This window comes from Tamandua tetradactyla, chromosome 2, assembly GCF_023851605.1.
Source record: "Tamandua tetradactyla isolate mTamTet1 chromosome 2, mTamTet1.pri, whole genome shotgun sequence".
Taxonomy (NCBI): domain Eukaryota; kingdom Metazoa; phylum Chordata; class Mammalia; order Pilosa; family Myrmecophagidae; genus Tamandua; species Tamandua tetradactyla.
Window position 1 is genome coordinate 60,505,752 of NC_135328.1, and position 6,967 is coordinate 60,512,718.

A 6,967-nucleotide genomic window follows, 5' to 3' on the forward strand; every position below is an offset into this window, starting at 1 on the left:
TAATTCCAATGTCTGCTCTCTGGAAGAAATGAAATATATATGGTGTCATGTGTAATAGAGGCTGTGGTTAAAAATCCAAGTAAAGGGAAAAATAGTGCCCCCTAGTAATGGTGCTGGGATTGCAATCACAATTTTATAAAAGGTTATCGAGGAGAGTCTCATTGATAAGGTAATCTGACCAGAGACCTGAAGGAAATCAAGGAGACTATTTGGAGTTCTAAGAGAAAGTATTCCAGGCAGAGTATACAGCTAGTGCCAAGCATGAGGTAAGAACACAATTGGTATGGAGGAACAGCAAGTTCACAATTGAATGTCAGTTCAAATAGGACTTTACAGGCTATTATAAAGATTTTAGATTTCCTTATGAGTAAGGAAGAAAATCTCTGGAAGGTTCTGGGCAAATAACTGATCTGATTTGATTCATATTTTATAAGGATTACTCTGGTTGGTGTGGGGAGGAGACTACAGAGGGACAAGGAAGAGGCAGGGAGGCAAGTTAGGAGACTACTGCAATAATCTAGAAAAGAGAAAATGGTGGCTTAGACAAGATGATACCTATGGAAATAAAAAGAAGTGGTAAGTTCAGGGATATTTTTTTAAATAGAGTAGGTAGAATTGACTAATGGATTGTATGTGGGTTGAGAAGGAAAAGGCGGAGTCAAGAATAACTCTCCAGATTTGGGCCTGAATAGGTACAAGAAAGAACTTGCTATGTACTGGTAAGGAAAACGATGAGAAAAGTATATTTGGCCAGTATTTCTGGAATGCTTTTGAATATGTTAAATCTGAGGTGCCTATTTAATTCAAGTGGGGGGTGTTAAGTAGATTGTGGTCTGGTATTCATGGAAAAGGTCTGGGCTGGAGATATAAATCTGGCAGTGTTCATGAAACTCATTAGATTGGAAGAGATCACCTAGGAAGTGATAATGAATAAAAAGAAGTCAGGATTCTTTGAGTAGAGATATGAATGAGCTGAGCTGGATAGGACTAAGGTATATGAGAATACAGGGTAAAGGATGATATTCTCGATATTCTAAAACTTCAACTTCTGTGTGAGGCTAAAGAAAGACATGTTTATTGGGTGCAAAATTTATATTTTGGATAGTGCATTTCCAATTTAATTTGTATGGCCAGTTTCACTGAACACCATAAGTACATGGACTCTTGGGCGGGCCACAGTGGCTCAGCAGGTAAGAGTGCTTGCCTGCCATGCCCGAGGACCAGGGTTCGATTCCCAGTGCCTGCCCATGTAAAAAAAAAAAAAAAAAGAAAGAAAAAGAAAAAAGATAAGTACATGGACTCTTGAATAGGGTGTGAGATTTTATTGGTTTGTCCAGGTTAGTGTGATGCCCCAGTAAATCCCAGAGTAATTTGGGCAGTGAATAAAGAAGTATTTGCAAAGACCCCTTGGGGAACTGGGGAGAAAGGTGGAAATAGTCAACTATCCCATTCGGAGAATTTCTGATATTCTTGCAAGCAGTGGGGACAACCAAATCAATAGGCCAAGTCCTTGATCTTGGGGTTCACCCCTATGAAACTTATTCCTGCAAAGGATAGGCTAAGTCCACTTAGAATTAGGCCTAAGAGTCACCCCTAAAGTACCTCTTTTGTTGCTCAGATGTGGCCTCTCTCTCTCCAAGCCAACTCAGTAGGTGAACTCATTGCCCTCCCTCTTATGAGGGATACGGCTCTCAGTGGTATAAATCTCTCTGGAAATGTGGGACAGAAATCCCTGGATGAGCTGGAACCTGGCATTTGGGACTGAGAAAGCCTTCTTGACTGAAATAGGGAAGAGAGAAATGAGACAAAATAAAGTTTCAATGGCTGAGAGGTTTCAAACAGAGTAGAGAGGTTAGCCTGGATGTTATTCTTATGTATTATACAGATATCCCTTTTTAGTAAATGGTGTATTAGAGTAGCTAGAGGGAAGTACCTGAAACTGTTAAGCTGTGTTCCAGTAGCCTTGATTCTTGAAGACAATTGTATAAAGATATAACATTTACAGTGTGACGGTGCGATTGTGAAAAATCTTGTGTCTGATGTTCCTTTTATCCAGGGTATGGACAGATGAGTAAAAAAATGTAGATTAAAAAAAAATGTGGACAAAGTGCAAATAAATTAGGTAGATGGAAATACTAGTGGTCACTGAGAAGGAAGGGTGAGGTGTATAGTAAGTATGAGAGTTTTTTAAAATTTTTATTTCTTTTTTCTGGAGTGATGAAAATGTTCTAAAAAATGATCATGATGATGAATACACAACTGCGTGATGATATTGTAAGCCACTGATTGTATACCATGCTGGAATGTATGTGTGCAAAGATTTCGCAATAAAAATATTAAAAAAAAAAAAAAAAAAAGAAGTCAGGATCGAATCCTGGGAAGCTACAAGGAGAAAAGGGAGATAAGAAGAGACCAGCAAAGAAGACTGAGAAGGAATGTCCAAGAATTCCAGAATAGAAACAAGACTGAGCGGTATCTGGAAGGCAAGTGAAACAGTGTTTTAAAGGAAGGAATTGAGACATAGACTATAGATCAATGGAATAGAATCGAGAGTTCAAAAATAAACTCTTAGATCTATGGTCAATTTATTTTAGACAAGGGTACTAAGACAATTCAACAAATGGTATTGGGATAACTGGATAATTTGTATATACAAAAGAATGAAGTTGGACCCCTACCTCATATCATATCCAAAAATTAACTCAAAATGGATCAGAGTCCTAAATGTAAGAGCTAAAATCATAAGACTCTTAGAAGAAAACAAGAGTAAATTTTTATCACCTTGGATTAGGCAATAGTTTGGTAGATATGACACCAGAGGCACAAGTGATACAAGCAAAAATACAAAAATTTGACTTTATAAAAATTTAAAATTTTAGTGTGTAAAAGACACCATCATGAAAGTGAAAAAACAACTCAAAGAACAGGAAATAATATTTACAAATCACATCTGGTAAGGTAACTATAACCAGAATATATAAAGAATCCTTACAACTCAACAACAAAAAGACAGACAACCTAATTTTAAAAATAGGCAAAATATTTAATTAGACAGTTTTCCAAAGAAGATATCCAAATGGCTAATAAGCACATGAAAAGATGCTCACCATCATTAGTCTTAAGGGAAATGCAAATTCAAATCATAATCACGTATTACTTCACACCCACTGGGAAGACTATATTAAAAAAGACAATAACAAGTGTAAATAAGGATGTAAAGAAACATATATAATAACCAAAAAGAGGAAACAACCCAAATATACATCAACTGATGAATGGATAGCAAAATTTTGTATCATTACAATAGGATATTATTTGGTTACAAAAAGAAATGAAGTACTGATACATGCTAAAACATAGATGAACCTTGAAAACATTATGCTAAATGAAAGAAGCCAGACACAAAAGGCCACACATTGTATGAATCTATTTATATGAAATGTCCAGAACAGGCAACTCCATAGAAATAGTAGGTAGATTTGTGATTGCCAGGGGCAGGTGGGTTGGAGAGTGACTGATAATTGTTAAGGAATTTTTTTAAGGGGTGATGAAAATGTTCTGCAATTAGTGCATATGGTTGCATAATTCCATTATATATTAAAAACTAGTGAATTGTAGACTTTTTAAAGGTTTAAAAGAAGAAAGTGTTCAGCTGTATCGAGCTGCTGATGAAGAGGATAACTGAAAATAGACCACTAGATTTGGCATTTTGGTGGTCACCTGGCAGCCTGGACAAAAGCTATTTAGGTGGAGAAGTAGAAATGAAAGAACTGAATTTTATATAATGTACATGAGAGTACTTTGAACAATGTCTAAAATGGAAAAAAAAGATGAAAAATAAGAACTTAAGGTAATGATAAGCTACAACTGCTAAGCTTAACCTTAAAAGAGTCCAATCAGAGCAATGAAGAAAGCTGATTTCTCAAATGCTGCATTCTGGTAGCAGCTACTGTTGTAATGAATCCATTCATCAGGTTAGGATGATTGACTACATAACAAAAAGAGTATGTTGGTGAGACGTTGGCCTGCGTGCTTACCTTATTCTACCCCTCCTGCCCTATGGAATGATGGAGTCAGGCCTGGATCCAGCACCAAAGGGATGTTACAACTGCCAGGTACCCCTTCACTGCTAATGCCGCAGCTCTTGGCTAGACTGGGTCTTGTCTAGGACTCAAAAATTTGGCTCTCTTGTTGATGCTTCCGAAAATCTCCCTTATCTCATAGTCACTGCTGCTGCCACCACCTGTTTACTACAGGTGGCACAAGTTCCTGCATTGCCTAGCAGTATGTCAGACTGCAAGCTAAAGAGTCAGGCATTCTGACTCTTGGTGTCTATGCTAACATTTTCATCAATTCCTGAAAAGGTACTTTTCAAAATAGATTGGATGCTCCCTGAAAGCAGGAACTTTTTTCCTTTTGCTTTAGAACCCTCTTTCATTGCAATCCCCACAGGATTATTCTAAAATCTGTACTAGAACAATTTAGACTGATTCAAGTTGACTTCTCCATCACCTTGTAGAACTCACCACTAAACTGGCTATCATGCTGGTCAGATGGAGGTCACATCCAGCCAGCTGGGACCCCATTAAAAAGAATCTTAGAATACCTGAGTGAATGTCTTCTACTGAGAGATGATTTGCCTTCTGGACTAGCTCATGCAAAAGTTTTTTCTGCCTCAGTCTTTTCTCTCTTAGAACATTTTTTAAATTGTTGATGCACTTATTGAGGTAGATGGTCTCTGTACACACTTGCTCTAGGCTTATTCTGGTGTGCTTAGGAGATTCAGGCCTGGCACAAGTCTTGTTTTCTACACATGGAGCCAGAGCAAAACCCGGCAAGGAATATGCAAGAGGTGAGCTATTAGAAGCGAGAGAGAGATTGCTGGGGTCCTGAGAGGTTTGGTCTCCATGTGTGGAGATGGCCTCTCTACCAGAGACCACACTGAACAAACTCTCATTCCCTTGACTCCCAGGGCTCTCCACTGAGCAATCCTGGGTACTCTCTGAACTCACTGGCCGAAGAAATCTATCACTGTTCTCAGACTGGGAACCACTTTCATTGCTTTCCAAGTCTTCAGGACTGATGGATTCACTATTCTCCAGCTTCTGAAACACACCCTGCAGAGTTGAACAGAGGTGATGAATTACTTTGCCCAGTTTACTTGTGTAAAACTTGATTTCCACATCTTCATCCTCCTGTAAGGTACCCAGAACGCAAGAGGACTGGTCAAGGACATCCTTAAGGACCTGAGCAGCACATTCCTCCTCCTCATTCAGGTCAATATGAACCATGTCACTGAAAGTCTCGGGACCTATGTTAACTTCCTTCATAATACTGTCACAGCTCAGAGTTGCAAATCTTCTAGACTCGTCTGTCAAAAGGTCTTCAAGCTGCTTTGAGCTCAGAACATCAAGCCCAGCTTCACAGCCCAGGAGTTTGTCCTCTGCACTTACTCTTTCTGTCTTCAGCAACCCAGACAGTGACAAGCAGGTGCTGGCCTCACTTTCAATGCTGCAGCCATTTTCTCTTTTTGCTACTTTACACACTTCAAGTCCTTGGCTGTACTGTTTGACAAACTTGGATTTCCCAGAATCCTCCTCTTTCATGGTTAACAGTAGTGAAGGTTCCTCAAGTTGATGGAAAGTAGACAGAGAAGACTTTCTCCCTGAAAGTTCACCACAGTTGCCACTGATAACTTGGGTTATTCCTGATGTTCCTTTTACTTCTTCCTCCAGTGTAGAAACTTCAATTTGCTTTGCTAAATTATTCTTGGGTAGGAAGCAAAGACATTGCTGAGCAGGGGCTTGGGGTTCTCTATTTTGATTCTGAGCCCTCAACTTATATGCTTGTGGAATAGGTCCTCTGTCCACCATTTCCATCTGAAGAGCTTGTTCATTCTGGTTTACAGAATTCCAACAATGATCCTGAAGTTGTTGTTGCAATAATGATATGGACTCTTTTTGAGAAGTCTTACCAACCTGTGACCAGCTTGGTTCTTCTCTGGTGGCAATCCGGACCCCTACATTCTGCAAGAGGATTGATTTCTGCAAGATGAAGTCTCTATGCTCTAGATGTGCAAGCTTCACAACAGTGGGCCTGGGAGCAGGGGTTTTGCCAGCCCTATAAGCCTCTTTGATGTATCCATTGCACTGTATGCCATTAACACAGAGGTGCTTTGCCAGGAAGCAGTCCACCAGTTCCATGGTATTTTCCCCATCTTGTTCTGGAAGTCCATAGAGATAGAGAATGGCTTCCTCTCTGGGTCTGTTTAAACAGGGTTCCTGGGCCTTTTCTCCCACACATACCGTGGTCAAGGAGTTGCTGCCCATCTGCAAGCCTTCTATTTCACTCAGTACTGAGTCTACACAGCTAGAGACCTCATCCACAGAACCCCGGACTTGGCTCAAGTGCTGCCGCAGCTCAGCAATCTCAGTCTGGAGACGGCTGATGCCTTGTAGCTCTTTGATGATATATTCCACTACATCCCCCAAAGGCTCTTGCTGTTCACAGCTACAGCCTTGGCCAGGACCTCTGGACAAAAGAGGCTTGGTTTGGTTCCTCTCTGAGGGCTCTTGACAGCTCGTGGTAATGCTGACCGTTGAGAGGTCCTGAGAATCAGGCCCTGACACACAGGCAGTAGAGCCCAGAGGAAGTTGGCTATTGACCTGCTGCTCAAAGCTGCAATGCTCGGCCAGGCTCCCATCTCTGTCTCCATCAATGGCTGAGACTACTGACACACAGCAAGAGGACAGAGGACTGTTTTTCCCTGAGGACTTGTTTTTCATGCCGCACATAGTTTCTGACTTAGCCTTATCAGGGAAAAGCACGGAGGAGGGTCCCAGGGTGATCGTGATTTCTTCTTCTGACTCATGTAACAATCGCTTCATTTTCTCCCTCAGGGTTTGAAGGGATATCTGCTTCTTCCTCTTATTTCTGTTCAGAATGTTTTAATAAAGATTGTCTTGGA

At 40.4% G+C, this 6,967-nt stretch overlaps 1 protein-coding gene across 5 annotated transcripts in view; it reads right to left on the reverse strand.

Annotated features, from left to right (window-relative positions):
• Window positions 1-6,967, reverse strand: part of UNC13B (unc-13 homolog B) — a 289,854-nt gene that overhangs the window by 61,064 nt on the left and 221,823 nt on the right. The gene's annotated exons all lie outside the window — the stretch shown is intronic.